A 21076-nucleotide genomic window follows, 5' to 3' on the forward strand; every position below is an offset into this window, starting at 1 on the left:
GGCGCAAAAGACATGAGAAAGCGCACTTCAAGAAAGCGTATTCAAAAAAGGCGCAAATCAAAGATAAATGGAAAAGCCCACCAAAACACCGAACTGGATCCATCCGTAACCACAGGAAGGATCAGGGCCCAGAGACGAACCGACCACGCAAAGGCGGTGGCCAGGGGGCCCACTAGTGGTGCGGCCGCACCTGGTGCGGGTGCACCCCCTGTGGCGGCAACTCAGTCCCACCTTTTTCAGGCGGTTGCATGGCGGCATGCATAGGACGGTTTCACCTCCTACCAAATTTAGATCGCCATGAACCGTCCTTGTTGGGCTATAAATAGATGGCTCCACACCATTCAACACACACACCATCATTTGGAGCAATACACCTCACATTTCTACACTTGTTCTTTAGTTTAGATTCAGTAGTAGAGCAAGGAAAAGCTAGCAAGGAGAGTTTGTCTCCTTGGAGGATCTTAGAGCTTCTTGGTATGAATACAATTCAGTTCTCCTCCATGAGCAAGTTCTTATCTTATTTATATGATTATGCAATTGAATTAGAGTATACTTGTGTTCATATCTTATTCATAGTATATGAACTAGTTCTTAGTTCTAGTGCTATGTTCTTGATGTGTTCATCCTTGTTCTTCATCGTTCATCGAATTAGTATTAATAGACAAAGAATTAAGATTGGGGTAACGATTCGTTGGGCTGTGATGGCCACTCTTAGCCGAGCCTGTCAATCCAAAGGGTTGGGGTCCCGGGAGGCTAAGAGGCGTTTCCAATTACACGGGCAAGGTGCTCGAGTATGCGGAGATCAGCGGATGCGCGGGTATCTTTCGGATAGAGGGGTAGGTGGCAGGGTAGTGACAATCATGTCATCCCTGGTATTCCCCCACGATCAGGTATTCCGGTAGGAGTTCTGTAAAGTCCCTATCGGCCTGATGTCCAGCTGTGGGGATCTCCCCAGTGCCTCAGACTTAGTTTTAACTCTAGTTATATTGATTAGATGTTCTAATAACAATTGTTTGCATAGTTATATAAGATCAATGTCGGCTCAAGTAGTTGTTCTTTTATTTCTTTTATTTCCTTATTTTCTCTTTATTCCTTGATGTTGCCCCGATGAGTGTGTTCACTATCCATATTTTAAGAGCCTGCCGTGACCCCTGATTAGACTATGTCTACCTATGCATCTCAATAAGTGATCATGCTACTAACCAAGCTAGATGCATTTGTTACACCCTGCTATGGGATTAAATATGATAACCCTTGAATACTCACGAGTTGAAATGATACAATGATAGTTTTGTTTGCTTGCAGTTTTATTCTTTATATTCATGAACTATTGATTGGCGTATCTAAGTACCGTTACTTAAGATTGTAAAGTCTCTACATTTATCTAGCGTCGTGCTACAGCTTTGCATATTGTAAGTAAGGATGGTTAGGATGGACAATCCGGCATTCCTAATTAATGTTACCAGACTGCACTGCTAAGGTCGGTGCTGTTAAAGGCCATGGGTTATCTCTCTGATGTAATGATAGTTATGGTATACCAACACCCGACATTTCTGGTGCCATTGCTAATGATGGATTTATAGTCTATTTTTAGTAGTGACGCCAAGAAATGCCAACAGCAGACGCGTCTGGTGCACACCAGACCTGTACACAGAGAGCGTGTTTTACACCCAGGGTCACCGGACATAGGCCACTGAAAGCTCTCCTACGTCTGATGCCGCAGGCTCTTCATCTACAGATCATGGGACGCTTGGCACCGGACTAGCTCGCATTACTGCTCATGCGTCCGGTGTGTTCACCTCAATAGATTCAACATCCAAAGCTCACTCTACACCTGCGCCAGCAACAGACAGTACACCGGACACTCTGGACCAGCGTTTGATGCATCCGAGGCCACTGTCTGGTGAGTGTTTTTCCAGTAAAAAACACTCAAGCGACTTCTCCAAATTTCCCACCAGTGCAATAGAAAATATACACTTAATTTCCTCAAAAGCACCGAATCCCACCTTGCAAGCTCAGCGGGAGGGAGAGAGGAACGCAAACCCCTCTCTACCCTAGGAACGCCTCCTTTGCAAATGTGCTAACGACATCAAGTGTACACCACCAAGTGCAAGTGTGTTAGCTTTTCACAAACATTTTCCCAAAGGAGTCAGCCTCTCAACTTGCCACGCCACTCGATCCTAACACATATGCAAAGTTAGATCGCTCAAGTGGCACTAGATGATCGATATGCAAACAAGTTTACCCCTCTTGATGTTATGGCCATCTATCCTAAATCTGGTCATAAACTTCTCTACACACCTATGACCGGTGAAATGGAAATACCCTAGGTTATACCTTTGCCTTGCGCATTCCATTCCATCTCCTCCAATGTTGATGAAACACATGGACCAACCAATCACAAAATGATATGATCCAGTTCATATCATCATGTGACCGTATTGGTTCGTCGATCTTAACCTCACTTGCTCTTCACCGTTGCCTTGGTCCATCGGCGCCAAGTCTTGCTGAAGCTTCACTGTCACACGCGGTCCCTCGCTTCAAAGCCTCCAACTTACCCTTCACTCTTACAACCGGTCCATCGAGCCAAGCCTTATCTTGATCTTCTCCACCTTGGTCACATGACTCCATGTCATGTCTCACATGCAATGAGCTCCTCCATCATCACATAAATCACCTGTGGACTAATCTTCTGTGTATCTCATATAAACACTATTAGTCCACCTAAGTTGTCACTCAATTACCAAAACCAAACAAGGACCTTTCAGCTGTGATTGGTGGAGATCTCTAGGCGACCGCCCGGGGCGCCCGCCCGGCCACCGAGCCGGTTCGAGCTCCCGTTTGATCTGGAGCCTCCTAGAACTTTTTAGATTACAGAAAAGTTGACGTTCGCGGTATTCTCTCTATGTAAACCTGACATGTGGACTATCTTTGGTTATTTTCAGCTGACACCCTATAGAAATAGACATTCACCAAAACTTGTGGAATTCTGTTAGTGATAACCCCTATAGCTAGATAATATTCTGATTTTAGTCCTTTCTCATGCTATGTTGACGGTTAAAAAGAGCACTTATCTACCGTCAATATGCCCAATCCTCTAGATAATTGTGGTAGCCCTAGAGGTGACAGCTCTCTCATGCCTTTATAATCCACCACGTTAAGGTTGGTGTTTCGTAGAGCTTTTTGGCAGCCTTCCCCCCGATTACCTCCTTCTCATTCTTTTCGAGATCCAAAAATGTACTGCTGTTGACACATCTAACACCACTTAAGCTAGGTTGTCATCCCCAGCATGGAGTAGAGGTGCTGATATTAAATGTATATGCTTTTCTAGAAAATGAATAAGGGATCTGCAAGCACATAGATAATACTGATGTAGCATTTTAATCGAGAGTAATACAGTTATCGTTATTTATATTTTTACCACTGGGAAGGGAATGCATTAAATAATGACCAATGAGCACTGCATTTGATGATAGAGAGCATAACCATATCTTTACCTATCTCTCATGCAGGGTAAGTGTCACATAAGATAAATAATATGAATATGGACGATAAGTGACAAAAGATAAATGAGAGCACATAGCCATATATAAATATGATAATCATCTCAACAGAGTACTCTAAGTCTATAACACTAGCAAGCACTAGGACGATCTATAAGAATAAATCCTAAGTATTCTAACTATAATGTCAAAGCATACAATAATTAGTGCAATTACACCTAGCATCAACATAGGAAAAGGTTATACTTATACGTAGTGATATTACCAAGGAAGATCAAGAATAGAGCAATCACTTCCCTACAATAGTAATGTTCTACGGTCCTTATACTCGAGAGGAGGACTAGAAGGACTCAACAGGACAGTCATTGTAACATCCTGGCCCAAGGCTTAATAGGATTAATAGGATACTCATACCAATAAGTTACAACTTCTTTTTTGGAAGCCCATTTCCAAAGAACTCTAAAGTTAAGCGTGCTTGGCCTAGAAAAATTTAGGGATGGGTGACTGACCGGGAAGTTGTTCTCGTGTACGCACAAGTGAGGACAAAGTGCATAGAAAAGACTGATGTTGGTCTGTAAGGGCTGACTATGTCCTAGAAAAATTTTTAGATGTAAGCGGACCCGGCCTCCACTAGTATAGGGAAGGGCTTTAGCCCCGGGCCGTAAGCGCCTTTAGTCACCGCTACGGAACCGGGGCTAAGGTTTCGGGACTAAATGTCCCTCCTTTAGTCCCGGTTCCGTGGACTGGGACTAAAGGTCCACCTTTAGTCCCGGTTGGTAACAGCAACCGGGACTAAAAGGTGCGCCAGGGTGTGCCACCTAGCCTCCACTTTTAGTCCCGGTTGTTGCTACCAACCGGGACTAAAGACTTTTTTCTTTTTTCTTTTTTCTTTTTCTTTTCATTTGGTTTTTCATTTAGGGTTTACAATTAAGTTATTGTTATTTTCGAATGCGTATTGTTTGATGGTAGTTTATGGAATGCGCACCTATAATTTATATAATTTAAAGGATTACATATAAATATACTATAAAACACTATATATATATAAATAATTTGTATCTATAGGTCCATAATATAATATTTACACATATGCTTCACGGACAAAGTATTTACAACACAATTTATCTCCGCCACTCAAGCATCGTATAAATGATCATCGTTATTTAGTTTCATCTGCTCCTGAGGGTTGAAGTAGCACTCGCCGTCGGGATCCAGGACTTGGTCGTTAAGAAATCCTGCGATTGTCTCGTGAATTCCTTTTAGGCGCACCGCATCCAACACCTGCTCCTTCAGCCACATCTCCTTTAATAGACATTAAAGAAAAAAGTTAGAGGTATGAATATGATTTATTAAATAGCAACAAATAAATGAAATAAACTTATTATATATACATGTTACATACTTTTAGGTGCTCAAGATTAGTTCTTTTGGCATACACCGTCATAAACTCGCACACATAGTAGCCACACAAATTATTGCCCGATGTCTGCCGTAGAACCCACTGAAGTAAGATGGGCTTTGAAAGTGCTGCATTCAACTCTGGACGGTGTTTCTGCACGAACCCAGCCCAAACCCTAGCAATAAAATGATCATTATTAATTATCCATTACCAAGTTAAAAGAGCAGAATTTAATATATAGAGATCGGAGTTACCCTTGGATAATATCTATCATTTCTTGGTAATCGTCCTGTGGTTTTCTCAATGAGTCATAGATTACCAATTGACATTGCCAGAGATCAATGACAATTAGTATCTAATGAAAGCTGCATTTGTGTGCATATGTAGGCAAAATTAGTATATATCTTCATATTGATCTGATTAATTAGTTAAATAGAATGTACACACGATAACGACACTTACTTAAAGTTGTAGGGAAAGAGTATATATCTTTTATCTTTTTGGTTGATCAAGAACCTCCGTAGATTTCTCTCTGTTTGAGTTCTCCATAAGACATACGGGGTCCAACATTTGGATCCACAAATCCAATCTCCTTGTCATTTCTAACTCTGAGGTCCTCATCATGTTTCTGCACATGTATAGTGGGTTTCTGTAATTAGTTATGTATATACATGATAAGTTACAGAGACATAATTAAAAGGAAGAATCACTTATAGACAGAAGCAACTCATTAGAGATTTGTCAAGAGCGTCCATGTGGCAAGTTGGTGTAGCTCATTAAATTGAACATAAATAATATCATCACCACGGAAGTAATGATAGTTTCTAATTCGGACACAAATATAGTCATCTGCTTTTCTGACACACGCTTCCATGTACCATTTGTTTAGCATGTACATTTGCGTTCCAAGCTTGCTGAGGGCCGCAGGGTTGTATAAACTCTTGCCATATGTATATTCCTTCTGCCAATGATCAATTTGTGGAGCACTTTCAATTGGTGCCCCCGCTATCATTTGGGCTAAGCTAAGACCAGTTTCCGCAAAAAAATTTCAAGCTCATCAAATTTTAAATCTGCCGGTATCTGCTGGTCTAGCACGTCAATGTTTGAACCATATTCATTTCCAATGACTAGCGGGGGCACTGATTGCTTTGATTGTTCCCCGAGCTGTGCTACACCCTTGCGTGCTCTTTTCTCTTTCTTCTTCTCTTCTTCTATGGATTTCCTTAAAGTGCGATCATAGTCCGATAAAGATGATGATTCTTTCTGAGCTTCACGCCTCTTTTTTTTCAACCTCAACCCTTTGTCGTAGATCTTCTAGCCGTAGTAAGAGGTACGGCTTCTCAGGGTTTCGCTTGGCATCTCTTTCAGTCTTAAGTTTCTCGAAGAAACTATCCACGTCTGATTTTACTGAAGCATTTAGTTCTGCATCAGTCTTCTCATAGGACAGCTTCTTAGGAATGATAGCTTGTTTCTTTTGGGAGGATTTCTTTTTTGGCGGCAGGGCGGCCGACAAATTTGATTGTGTGGCCGGCCACTTCTTTCGTGCTGGAGCCACGTGTGGAGGCGATGGGGCGGCCGGTGGCGGTGTTGGAGCCCGAGGAGGCGGCGTTGGAGCCCTAGGTGGCGTTGGAGCCCTAGGTGGCGGTGTTGGAGCCTGAGGTGGCGGTGTTGGAGCCCGAGGTGGCGGTGTTGGAGCCCTAGGTGGTGGCGTTGGAGACCGAGGCGATGCAGCCGTGTCTTGCACTCCCTCGTCATCACCCGCAGCACTATGACATGTCGGTGACCACCTATGAAAACAAAAGGTATATGAGTAAACCGCTAACTAAGAGAATGCAAAATAAATTTAGTGAACAAATGTATAGTCAATTTTCATCCGCACCTAGGATTAGATTCATGACGAGAAGGTGGTGGTAGACTACTAGGTGATGCCCTAGGAATAATGATGTAGCGCTTGCGCCAACAAATAAAAGTCTTCTCTGCTTCTCCTAGAGTCTTCTCTCCATCACCTCCTTCTATCTCAAGCTGCATATTACTGAAGCCTTTGACAACTCTATCCACCGAGACACTAGCATATCCAGGTGGAACTATCGCCCCATGGATTCTTGGTGTCCTCGTAGGGTCGACAGGAGTTACAACACCAACAGCAACCATGACTGTGGCAGTCCCCTGTGGAATGTGCAGCTCACATGTTGTCAGAGGTTCAGTGATGTCATCCACCGGAAAGTGCAGCTCCACGTCGTCTTGAATAGTTGGCATCTCTGTGGAAGCGCAACTACTTTTCAACTGACCGGGGGGGGGGGTGTTGACACCAGAAGTGGCAAACGGTTATACCGCAAGCGTACGGTAGTCAATGTAGCCTTCACCGGGAGTATTCCAGGTATCGTGATTTCCACGGGGAACGCGAAGTGAATTAACTAGGCTTTAGATCGTTAGGTGATGATCAAAGGGTCTAGGATAATGGGGTAGAGAGGTCTAACTAGTATTAATGCCTGGTCTTGGTAATTAAGTATAGTCAAGGTTTTTCACCTAACTCTTTACTGAGGGCGATACCCGAAAAGGAGGATTGAGTTAACGAAGTTTTTCACCTCCTCGTCTCCTAAGCGACTACCCTGCTCAGCCCAACTATTATTTGCAACTTGCCTACAACAGATGCGAGAAACTTTCCGCCTAGCGAGGACTGTCACTCTCACACTAGGTGTCTACACAACTGCGACAAGGAGTCCACACTGGCAAGAAGTAGTCTAGACACCACGTCTAAACTAGCTCTTGCTACCCTAAGCTTAGCTAAAGCTAAGAGCACTCAAGATCAAGCAATGTGCCAGTAAAGGATTCTTATACTTAAAGTACCAGACCAAATATTAAATACTAGAAAAGACTCAGAAGTAAGACTTACAAGAAGACCTGCTTCCGCTGAGGTGCTCCGCGAAGAAGACTCCCGACAGGCCGGGACTCCTCCTTGGAACTCCTCACTCTCTACTCACTATGATATCACTAAGCTACTAAAGTAGTTTACTCCTAAGATACATGACTCTTAAGTGAAGGAATAGGGGGGTATTTATAGTGGGAGATGGAGTAGGGGCTACTCCGGTGCCACGTCAGCGATCCGCGTCATCTTCATCATGCACCATTGGATCAAACCGACTTCACAACCGCCATCTGATCAACGGTAGAGGCAAACTAACATGTGCAACATGTGGGCAAGGTCGGTGGGAGGCCAACCGACCCTGGAACCGCCATGAAGTGGGGTCGGCCGACCCCCTATCTGGCTGGTTGGGCCCACCTGCAGTGTCCTGGAGGCTCTCTGATGTCGGTGGAGTTGAGCTGACCTGTGGGACCCACCAAAGTGGGGTCGCCCGACCCCAATTCTATGGGGTTAGGGTGTCAGCCCTGTCCTACATGTCTTCCTCTTCATGACTATAATGTTGTCTTGGTTACTGGTGTCACTGATCTTTAGTTATTCACCCCTTCTTAGTGTTTGGACCCTTGAAAAGTACCTGTTCTTACTCCTGCAACCAAATAGTAGCATGTACATGTGGAACTAGGTTATATGTACCTATATTACTACTTTGTTTGGTTGTTTTCTCCCAAAATGAGTCTTATGTTGACGGTTATGATAGTAGAAAACATGGTATAAATACCGTCAACAAGACCCCCCACACTTGAGTCTTTGCTCGTCCTCGAGTAAAGGTTAAAAATGAGTGATCAATGGTTTCTAACTTAAGATAGTAGTGAGCATAAAATGCTAGTTCGAACATAGTTCATCCAAATGGGTTTTTGTGTAAGTGTCTAGCATATATCCTTCAGAGGTTGAGAAAAGGAACAACTCTCAGAACAAGATCAAATTCCAATTTCATATTCTTGGTACTTAGAGTTTTTATGACACTTTTTAAAATAAGTCACATAGTTCAATCCTACTTCTCATTTAGCGCTCTAGATCACTCAAAGTTTTTTTTTTTAGTAGTCCTCACCAAGGCATGAATGCCAACTTGTTTCATCCTATAACTATAGGCTTATATGGGGCTTGGTAGGTATAAACAAGGTAGCATACTCTACTTTGCAAATATTGTTAAGTCAAAAACAAGGATCCAAAGAGAGGAGTGTCATAGTCATAGATCAAGATGTGCAAGTGTGTTATATGGTGGACTAGGTTGCTCCTTTATTTGCTACACTCTCTCTACTTGTATATTGAGACATGGCTAGATTTTCTTTTTCTTCGAGCTTTATGTGCTCAATTTTTTTTTTTTTTATACTTCATGGACTTGCACATGTCCATTTTTTCTTTTTCTTTTATTTTGCCAAGCCTTTTATGTCTCATTTTCTAAACAATATTTAGAGAGGTGTTCTAACACTTAGAGTATGGAGCAACCTATTTAGTGGATGCACAATACATGTGGTTGCGTACTTCCAGTGTAGAAGCAGCATATATATATGTGGTGTGTACGTGATCTTGATCTTGTGACTATGATACAACTCTCACTAGGGTCAACAAGGTTTTGACAAAACTCATTACAAAAGTAGGTTGCATTTCATAAAATGGTTACTTGAATATCTAAGTGTATGGCTTTTGGTGAGAATTTCTTGCTAATGAGGAGTAAATGATACTATGGTTTTGTGATATTTTTGAAACAAATCTCTAAGTACCTTGAATAGAAATGTTATGAATTCTTAGCCAAGAGTTATATCACTTTCATCAACAACTTAGTCAATATGGTTCCTATAGATTTTTACCCATGAGGATGAACAATTGTAAGAACTATACTTTATGTCACAATTTCTCTTAAATCATGAACCAGTTCACTTTTTATTTTGCAAACAAGTTTAAACTATCAAATTTTATTTTAATTGTGACACAAAGGTAAAGAATTGGACAGACTGAGAGGGGGAAGAGTTAGCAAACCGGGCAGGAAAGATGTGTTTCGTCGTATAGAAGCTTCCTGGTGGGCCCAGGGCTCTATGGAGGGGTCGGCCGACCCCACCTGGAGGTTCCTGGCCCTGCCACTCGATTCTACGTCCCTCGGGAAGTCTTTCTGCACTTGTGTCGTTTCCTTTTGCCATAGAAAGGGGGTCGGGCGACCCCCTCATCGCGCCTGTTTTTGGTGCCATGACGTGCCAAGGTGTATGCAGTGTTGTTCCATGCTCACGGCAGTTCAGAGATGAAGTTGGGGGGTCGGGCGACCCCCCCACACTTGCAGTTTTCGTGCAGCTGAACTTAAAACAGAGAGAGACGATCAAATGCAGATGTCCTGCTGGTGGCAACACACCAACAGGACCAAAAACGACTCCATTAAATCAAATTTCAATTGTATAGGCACTTTTACATTGCGAAATTCAAAGTGACAAATTGAAAAATAAAATTGAGTAATCAAACCTAAATAATCAAATAGTGCCTATAACCTAAACTAACTAATTTATTTAGGGAGATGGAGGTTTGAGGAGATCCTCCCGCCCAATTGCTTGCGCCAAACGCTTGATTTTAGCGCTGGTGCTAATGCGCAGGTGGCGGAAGTGATCTTCTAACTCAAGATTCTCCATCCTGAGCTCCGACACTGTCTCCTCTAAGATCCTATTTTTCTTTCTAAGGCTAGCTGTGACTTCCAGGAGCTTCTCGATGTCGCCTTTTTCTGGATCTTCTTCGTATTTGCCAGGCGCACCGTTGATCGGAGGTGGATCCATCTTCCGCCGGATGGATGGACTTGCTGACGAGTCAAAGGACTCCCGCAACTCCATCTTTTCCTTAGAGTTCAGCGGCGGGATCAGCACCTTCCCCTTTCCCGGCCCACTGCCCACCACTTGGTGGTTCCTCCAAAAGGTTGGGGTGGACGACGAGTAGGAAGAGGTGTGGATCGTGTCGGAGGAGATGGTGATGGCCTGCTTGGTGGCCATCGGCGCCTTCTCCTGCAGCGCAAGTTGGCCCGTGGTAGGTCGAACCGGCGTTACGGCTCGAGTAGGGGACTTGCCGATGCCCCTGCGCGGTGTGAGCGAACGAGAGGCCGACGCGGAGCGCTGCGTCACCCGGGGCGAGGTCGGGCGACCCCTCTTGGGGTCGGGCGACCCCCACATGGGGCCCGTCGGCCCTCCAGCCGGCGGCACCATGGCTAGTGGTTCAGGCTCCAGCACGTTGACGGCTAGGGCAAGCTCCAGGCTCTCAGTTAGAGACCTTTGCGGACGTGGGGAGTTGGAGCGAATGGCTTGGTTGGAAGATTTAGTTGGAGGAGCCATGGAGATGAATCTCTTGGCAAGGAATGGAGGCTAGGAGAGTCTGGTTCGAGGTGAAGATGAGAAGGAATGAATTGAGAGGAGGAAGAAGAAGAAGAGGGGGGATAAATAGATGTGTTTGGAGCCTGAGAGTTTGAATTTTGAAAAGGAGCGTCGTGGAACGTTTTAGGGACGATCCGAGACTCCAGGGGATTTCAAAACTCAAAATATTGGGGTCGGGCGACCCCTATATTTCAGGATTTTGAATTTTGAATTTCAGCACCGAACTCTATTCATTCCCCTCTTTCTAAACCTATCCCCCCTTGGGCCAAAACCCCTAGAAGAGGGGTCGGCCGACCCCCATTTGGGGTGTTCGGCGGCCCAATTTTGATCCTACGTCATCTAAAACCCTTTACAAACCTATTTCAAAACAAAAAGGAACTAAATATATTGATTTAGCAATTATTTAAACAAAAAGGGGGTAAAAAGAAGGACATGTGGATTTTAAGACTTTGTGTCAGATTCAAATTCTATCATATCAACTTCTTCTTCTAAAGGTTCATGTTCATGGAAAACTTTAAGACGATGACCATTTACCTTAAAGGTGTTGCCGTCGTCGTCCCGCAGCGTTACCGCTCCATGAGTCGCGGCGTCAACAACGAAGAATGGTCCTTCCCATTTGCTCCTTAGCTTTCCATGGCCAAATAACTTGACCCTTGAGTTGAACATGAGAACCTTATCCCCAGGATGAAATTCCTTTTGCTTGATCCTTTTATCATGCCATCTTTTTGTTCTCTCTTTGTAGATCCTGGCATTGTGATAGGCTTTATCTCTCCATTCTTCTAGTTCGGAGATTTGGAGCTTTCTATTTCTTCCAGCCGAGGGCAAATCCATGTTCCATTTCTTGATTGCCCAGTGAGCTCTATGCTCTAGCTCTACCGGTAGATGGCATGTCTTACCGTATACAAGTTGGTATGGTGTCATACCAATTGGGGTCTTGTATGCGGTCCTATATGCCCAAAGTGCATCTGGTAGATGGCTTTTCCAGCCGGTTCCCATCTTAGTGACAGTCTTCTGCAGAATGTTCTTGATTTGTTTGTTAGATGTTTCTGCTTGTCCGCTCGTTTGAGGGTGATAGGGTGTTCCAATGTTGTGCCTTATCCCCACTTCAGCTAAGAACCGTCGGAATCTTCTGTCAATGAAGTGGCTCCCTCCATCACTGATAACTAGTCTGGGGGTGCCGAAGCGTGGAAATATGACTTCCTTGAACATCTTTATCGAATGTGTAGAGTCGGCTGCTCTGCAGGGCATTGCTTCGACCCACTTGGACACATAGTCTACTGCCACTAGGATGTACTCACACCCTTGTGACAAAGGGAATGGCCCCATGTAGTCTATGCCCCAAGCATCGAATATCTCGACTTGTAAGTTGTTTGTGAGTGGCATTGCATCACGAGTATTGATGTTCCCATGCTTCTGACACCTTGCACATCTCCTCACGAAGTTCTTTGTATCTTCGTACATGGTAGGCCAGTAGAATCCACTCTGCCATATCTTGGCATGGGTCCTGAATGCTCCATAGTGGCCTCCGTACTCTGCCCCATGGCATTTTTCCATTATTTTTACTGCTTCGTCCATGGGAACACATCTCCTGAGTATGCCATCTTGACAGACTCTGTAGAGGTAAGGATCGTCCCATAGGTGCACCCTACTCTCTTTAACAAGCTTCTTCTTGTCTACCCCAGATGATATGTATCCGGACGCCAGGTAGTTGACTATGTTTGCATACCATGGGTAGGCTTCTGAAACTCGGAGGAGTGTGTCGTCTCGAAGGTAGTCGTTGATAGGTGGATCCTGTTTATCCTCGATTTGCATCCTAGACAAGTGATCGGCTACCGAGTTTTCTACTCCCTTTTTATCTCTAATTTCTAAGTCAAATTCTTGGAGTAGTAGGATCCATCTTATTAATCTTGGTTTAGCATCTTTTTTAGTGAGCAAGTATTTTAGAGCTGCGTGATCGGAGTAAACAATCACCTTTGCTCCAACTAAATAAGATCTAAACTTGTCTATAGCAAACACTACAGCCAACAGTTCTTTTTCAGTTGTTGCATAATTCAGCTGTGGTCCTGTTAGTGTTTTGCTAGCATAAGATATTGCGTGATGCTTCTTATCTTTAGTCTGTCCTAAGACAGCACCTACAGCGTAATCACTAGCATCACACATTATCTCAAAAGGTAGCGACCAATCAGGGGGTTGAATGATTGGTGCAGAGATAAGTGCTTTCTTAAGATAGTAAAAGGAATCCAAGCACTCATCATTAAAATCAAAGGGTGCATCCTTAGCTAACAGGTTTGTTAAAGGTCTAGCAATTTGAGAGAAATCTTGTATGAACCTTCTATAAAAGCCTGCATGGCCAAGAAAGCTACGGACGCCCCTAACATTTGTGGGAGGAGGGAGCTGTTCTATAACTTCAATTTTAGCTCTATCTACCTCTATCCCACGTTCGGACACTCTATGTCCTAACACTATCCCTTCTCGAACCATAAAATGGCACTTTTCCCAGTTCAAGATCAAGTGCTTCTCTTGGCACCTTTGTAAGACTCGGTCCAGGTTCTTTAGGCAATCATCAAAAGTTTTCCCATAGACGGAGAAGTCGTCCATGAAAACTTCCATGATTTCCTCGATCATATCGGAGAAGATGGACATCATGCACCTTTGAAAAGAGGCAGGAGCATTGCATAGGCCAAAAGACATGCGCCTATATGCATATGTTCCGTAGGGGCATGTGAATGTAGTCTTACTTTGGTCGTCGGGATGGATTGGGATTTGATGGTAACCCGAATACCCATCAAGGAAGCAGAAGAAAGAGTGTTTGGCTAACCGTTCCAGCATCTCATCGATGAATGGCAACGGAAAGTGGTCTTTCTTAGTGGCCTTGTTAAGTTTTCGGTAGTCTATGCACATTCTCCATCCCGTGACAGTCCGTTGAGGAATGAGTTCATTGTTGTCATTTTTAACGACCGTCATTCCTCCTTTCTTAGGAACTACTTGAACGGGGCTGACCCATTCACTGTTCGGAACAGGGTAGATTATGCCCGCATGCAATAGTTTTAAGACCTCTTTCTTCACAACTTCTCTCATCGCATTATTTAGCCTTCTCTGAGGCTCCCTGGAAGGTATAGCATCGGGTTCGATAGGAATGCGATGAGTGCAGAGTGCAGGACTAATTCCCTTAAGGTCTTCTAACGAGTATCCTAAGACAGAGCGGCATTCTTCTAAGATGGTGATGAGTTTGGTGACTTCTTCTTCTGTCAGTTGATCACTAATGATTACCGGAGTCTCTCTATCACCATTAAGGAAGGCGTACTTAAGTCCAGAGGGAAGTGGCTTAAGTTCTATAGAGGGTTTTGGTGGTGGTTTAGATTCATCCAAGTCTAATGGTTCTTCTAATTTGTTCTCTTCTTCTTGGATGAAGTTTTCGGCGTCTTCTTCTAAGTCAGGCTGAGAAGTGTCCAGAAGAGATGCCGATATCACCTCCTCTATTGGGTCAGGCTCGGGCGGGGTCTCGGCTTTAGAATTAATAGAGCTGGCAAAAGGCATAGAAAGGTCTAAGCCCTTCCCGAGGTTACCCTTGAAACGCCCTTCATGAAATCCATTTAGGAACCTCATGATGGGGTGCCCGATTAACAAGTCAACTTCTTTCATATCAAAGATAAAGAAGTTTAGCAGAATGTTGACTTTGTTAATGGAGACAGGAATATTCTGTGCAATCCCACAACTCTCGACCATTTCCCCAGAGGGTAATTTAAGAAATTTGCTGGTCGGGGTTAATGGTTCCTCGCCTAGGAGTGTCAGTACTAATGACTTGGACATTAGGCTTACTCCTACAGCAGGGTCATAAAGGGATTCTATAGGAGTGGAGTTTATGACACAGGGAATGGGTGTAAAACTCGAGAGAAGTTTGATGACATCAGATGATGTCTCAGCTTCTCTAAACCATTCATTACTCATAATAGCCGTGAGTTCTTGGGCAGTTGCCCTGAGGTAACCAGCCTCAAGATGAGCTGGGATATGGCTATTCGGAGCTCTGCGTGCTGTAGATCTCCTTTGCACAGGTTGATTCGGGACATTGCCAAAATCGGCAAATAGATCAGTCTCGATGTTAAGTGGGTAATCCAAGGGATGAATTACTTCTTCCCTTGGAGGTGCTTGTGGTATTGGTTCAGGTTCGACAGCTTGGGTTGCGGCTAAAGGAGTTTTGGCTGTCGAAGGTTCATCCCTAGGAGTTCGATCTTCCTCAGGAGCTTCAATATGATCATCAGTGTAAGGGGTATTCTCAAGAATAGTCCCAAGAATGGCCTTACCTTCACTGATAGGTAAATGAAGGAATGCTCCCTTAGAGGCTAAATCAAGGAATTGTGCGGATTGTTGGCTAAGTCCGAGGTAAAAATGTTGCATAAGAATTGGCTCGGTTATACCTAAGTCTGGGCCAGATGATGTTAAGTCGGTGAGACGCGCCCAGGCCGCACCTAGAGACTCCTTCCCTTCTTGCTTGAAGTCTAGGACTTCTCTACGGAGACGAGCTATTCTAGTGATGGGAAAGTAGGTGAGGCAGAATTTGGCTTGCAGCTTTTCCCATTCTCCTCCTACACTACCTGCATAGCGAGTGTACCACCGTCTGGCCTTTCCTGTCAAAGAGAACGGAAAGAGCTTCCACTTGAGGGTAACTCGCCTCATCCCTTGGATGTGGATGCATGAACAAAGTTGTTCGAAATCTCGTAGGTGTGTGTAAGGATTTTCATCTCCTTCTCCCGAAAAGGGATTCTCCTGAACCATCGCTACGAGACTCGGGCGAAGCTCATAGTGACAGGCCAAAATGGCTTTTGATGAACTCGCTGGCTCCAACTCAGCGCCCGTTGGAGCAGCGTAATCGAAGAGGGTTGTTTGATCCATTTGGATATGTGTATAAAGTTTTAAATCAAACAAAGATAACTTAACGATTTTTTTTTGTCCTAGTTAAAACAGCTACCGTTCCCCGGCAACGGCGCCAGAAAGCTTGTTGACACCAAAAGTGGCAAACGGTTATACCGCAAGCGTACGGTAGTCAATGTAGCCTTCACCGGGAGTATTCCAGGTATCGTGATTTCCACGGGGAACGCGAAGTGAATTAACTAGGCTTTAGATCGTTAGGTGATGATCAAAGGGTCTAGGATAATGGGGTAGAGAGGTCTAACTAGTATTAATGCCTGGTCTTGGTAATTAAGTATAGTCAAGGTTTTTCACCTAACTCTTTACTGAGGGCGATACCCGAAAAGGAGGATTGAGTTAACGAAGTTTTTCACCTCCTCGTCTCCTAAGCGACTACCCTGCTCAGCCCAACTATTATTTGCAACTTGCCTACAACAGATGCGAGAAACTTTCCGCCTAGCGAGGACTGTCACTCTCACACTAGGTGTCTACACAACTGCGACAAGGAGTCCACACTGGCAAGAAGTAGTCTAGACACCACGTCTAAACTAGCTCTTGCTACCCTAAGCTTAGCTAAAGCTAAGAGCACTCAAGATCAAGCAATGTGCCAGTAAAGGATTCTTATACTTAAAGTACCAGACCAAATATTAAATACTAGAAAAGACTCAGAAGTAAGACTTACAAGAAGACCTGCTTCCGCTGAGGTGCTCCGCGAAGAAGACTCCCGACAGGCCGGGACTCCTCCTTGGAACTCCTCACTCTCTACTCACTATGATATCACTAAGCTACTAAAGTAGTTTACTCCTAAGATACATGACTCTTAAGTGAAGGAATAGGGGGGTATTTATAGTGGGAGATGGAGTAGGGGCTACTCCGGTGCCACGTCAGCGATCCGCGTCATCTTCATCATGCACCATTGGATCAAACCGACTTCACAACCGCCATCTGATCAACGGTAGAGGCAAACTAACATGTGCAACATGTGGGCAAGGTCGGTGGGAGGCCAACCGACCCTGGAACCGCCATGAAGTGGGGTCGGCCGACCCCCTATCTGGTTGGTTGGGCCCACCTGCAGTGTCCTGGAGGCTCTCTGATGTCGGTGGAGTTGAGCTGACCTGTGGGACCCACCAAAGTGGGGTCGCCCGACCCCAATTCTATGGGGTTAGGGTGTCAGCCCTGTCCTACATGTCTTCCTCTTCATGACTATAATGTTGTCTTGGTTACTGGTGTCACTGATCTTTAGTTATTCACCCCTTCTTAGTGTTTGGACCCTTGAAAAGTACCTGTTCTTACTCCTGCAACCAAATAGTAGCATGTACATGTGGAACTAGGTTATATGTACCTATATTACTACTTTGTTTGGTTGTTTTCTCCCAAAATGAGTCTTATGTTGACGGTTATGATAGTAGAAAACATGGTATAAATACCGTCAACAGGGGGCTAATGTTGACTCTAGGCTCTGATGCAGTTTGCCCTTGTATAGAACTTACTGCAATCAGCACTTGTCTTTTGATCTCCTCGTTCATTCTCTCTTCAAGCGCTTTCTCTCGCGCTATCGCTTCACGAGCCGCTTCGCGTGACTCAATCACCATTGCCTCCAACCTATGCAACCGCTCTGCTTCCTCTTCCTTCTTTTGTTGGCGGCTTCTATAAGTCGGTCTATCTTTAGGGAAGCCATGCTCCCATGATACCTCCCCATGGCCTCTGGTTCGCCCACCGTGTTCAACAGTCTCTAGGGCGTATGTCAGCTCATCCTTTTCTCTATTTGGCTGCCAGGTGCCGCTTTCAACTAATCCTCTAGCATAGGCCATTCTCTGTCCTACTCTCTCGAGCTTTTTGCCGTACACTATCTTTCCGGTCTCTAGGTCTGTGGTTCCCCAATGACCAAAGAACCAATACTTGGCGCACTCGGGCCAGTGCATTGATTCTGGTTCGATCCCTCTCCCAAGAATCTCCTGTTCTAGCTTTTGCCACTTAGGAATAGCAGTCCTGTAGCCACCTGAACCCAAGTGATGGTGGTATTGCTTTTGTTTAGCATTTTCTTGATTCTTGATCATCCGTGCCTGACCCTCTTCTGAGTTCTTAAACTCTACGAACTCATCCCAAAAAGGCCTCAACTTGACGTAGGCCTTGTTAGTGAAATCTGGTGTCCGGCCTTGTGCAACAAAAGTCTTGTATAATGTCTTCTTCCAAGCCTGAAATTGTTTGGCCATCTTCTGCATAGCCCTGATTTTAACCTTCTCCTTCAAAGCTTCATCCTGTGTATCGAGCGTGAAATATTGAAGGATATATTGCCAAATCAATTCCTTATCACGATCTGAGACAAAACTAATATTAGGGTTATCTTTCGGTTGCCTCCATTCACGAGCAATTACCGGGAGCCTGTCCCTTACAAGGTAGCCACAGTGCGCAACAAATTTTTTAGAATTAGCTCCAAGTACTTGTCCTGTACCCTCATCAAATTCCGACGGAATGTACCGACCCTCCAACGGCTTCTTCGGGCCGCGCACTTTTCTACTCTTCTCAGAAGTTGTCGCCGATTCAGAGGGCTACACAAACAAGTACAAATATATTAGTATAAATGTCATTTATTTTAATTTCATATATATATATACTAGATTGTAGATAGACCTGATCAGGATTGTCTCCTACAAGTTCTTCATAATCAGCAAAGTACTGACTCCTATCATCTTCGCCTTGGGGATCTGGATTGGCACCGCTGTTGATTAGGTCCATCATTGCATCATCCATGTTGTCATTCAGATTGGCCATTTCTGCAAATTTAATCAAGTGTTAAAAGTTTTTGACGCGATCAACAAAAATTATTTGCATAGGCTAAACTTAGACAATATTCGATACAACAACTAAGATAAATTATAAAATAGAAATTATACATCTCATCTCAATATCTATCCCTACTAACTAATTACAACATAGGATAAATTATATCATATAAATTATATAATACAAAAGATAAATTATAAAATAGAAATTATACATCTCATCTCAATATCTATCCCTACTAACTAATTACAACACAGGATAAATTATATCATATAAATTATATAATACAAAAGATAAATTATAAAATGTAAATTATACATCTCATCTCAATATCTATCCCTACTAACTAATTACAACATAGGATAAATTATATCATATAAATTATATAATACAAAAGATAAATTATAAAATAGAAATTATACATCTCATCTCAATATCTATCCCTACACAGGATAAATTATATCATATAAATTATATAATACAAAAGATAAATTATAAATAGAAATTATACATCTCATCTCAACATCTATCCCTACTAACTAATTACAACACAGGATAAATTATATCATATAAATTATATAATACAAAAGATAAATTATAAAATACAAATTATACATCTCATCTCAATATCTATCCCTACTAACTAATTACAACACTGGATAAATTATATCATATAAACTATATAATACAAAAAATAAATTATAAAATAGAAATTATACATCTCATCTCAATATCTATCCCTACTAACTAATTACAACACATGATAAATTACAATTTTTATTTAAATTAAAGTAACTTGTGCTTTCTATATTCAAGTTCAACTATACACAACAAGGTTTTTAATTATGTCTCAAGTAAATTTATAGTATAAAAATATATAAATAATTAATCTAATAATATTTATATCTTTATAGAAATGTCATAAAAATTTTGAATTTTTTGATTTTTAAAAAGTGTACGTTTCGTGAGCGCATGTGTTTCGTCGATCGGAGTACAACAAGTGTAAATGTAGGAGTACGTTTTGGCGAGAGGTACGTATTTCTCGTGGGCATGCGTTTGGGAACCGATTCATAGTTTTGATTCAAATAAAATTCACTAAAATGATTTTTATCATGCATTTGGGCCACAACAGATTCATAGTTTAAATTATAGTTTTGATTCAAATAAAATTCACTAAAATGATTTTTATCATGCGTTTGGAAACAGATTCTTTTCATTCAAATAAAATTCACTAAAATCATCTCATTCATACAACATATCACATCTCATTCATACAACAAATCAACAATTCATACAACACATCATTAATAATCATTTTTCTCTGTGTACGTGCTCACCCTCGACGACGGCGGCACGAGCGTTCTCTGGCCGGGGAGGAGAGCGACGGCCGAGGGCGCTCTTACGAGGGCGAGGAGGCAGCCGTGGGGGCGCTCTGACGAGGGCGAGGAGGTGGCCGCGGGGGCGATGAGGGCGAGGAGGCGGCGCCGGAGAAGCTCGAGGGCCGCACGGCGGCGCGACGACGACGTACGGCTCGGGGATGACGAGGAGGCGGTGCGACGATGTCCGGAGGTGAGGAAGCGGCGGCGGCGCTCGTCCGGGAGAGTCTCTACGCCGGAGAAGAAGGAGGCAGCGGCGGCTCAGGCAGGATGTGGAGGCAGCGCGGGGAGCGGCGGCGGTGAAGACGGCTAGGGCAACGTCGATCTAGAGGATGAAGACGACAGTTTTCTTATATACACGCGGGGACCTTTAGTCCCGGTGAGTTGCACCAAGCGCGGGTTGGTGCTACGCACCGTGACTAAAGGTCCACCCTTTAGTCCCGGTTCTGGCAGGGAACCCGGACTAAATGTATTTTTCAGTTTCTTATTTATTTATGCATACAATAATTAGATTAATGTTGTTAATTGCATAGTAAATAGAATAATAGCTATTAATTTGTTAAAAAATAATAGTTCCATTTCTTTTTGTCTAATTGGTTACATAATAAATTTGGAAACATAAAATCTTTTCCTCACTTATATTAACAAACTTAAATATGAAAAATAATTAGTATTTTGTTAATGCAAAAATGTATTATTTAATTTTAATATCTTAAAGCAGATGTTTTTGATAGAAAAATTTGTTTGTGCAATATTTAAACGTAACTTTTGTTTATTTATCATCATTTATCTCCAAAATCATGATATACGTGATATTCACCATTACATCGAATTATTTTTTAAAAAATTTT

The sequence above is a fragment of the Sorghum bicolor genome, chromosome 2 (assembly GCF_000003195.3).
Source record: "Sorghum bicolor cultivar BTx623 chromosome 2, Sorghum_bicolor_NCBIv3, whole genome shotgun sequence".
In the NCBI taxonomy this organism is placed as follows: Eukaryota; Viridiplantae; Streptophyta; class Magnoliopsida; order Poales; family Poaceae; genus Sorghum; species Sorghum bicolor.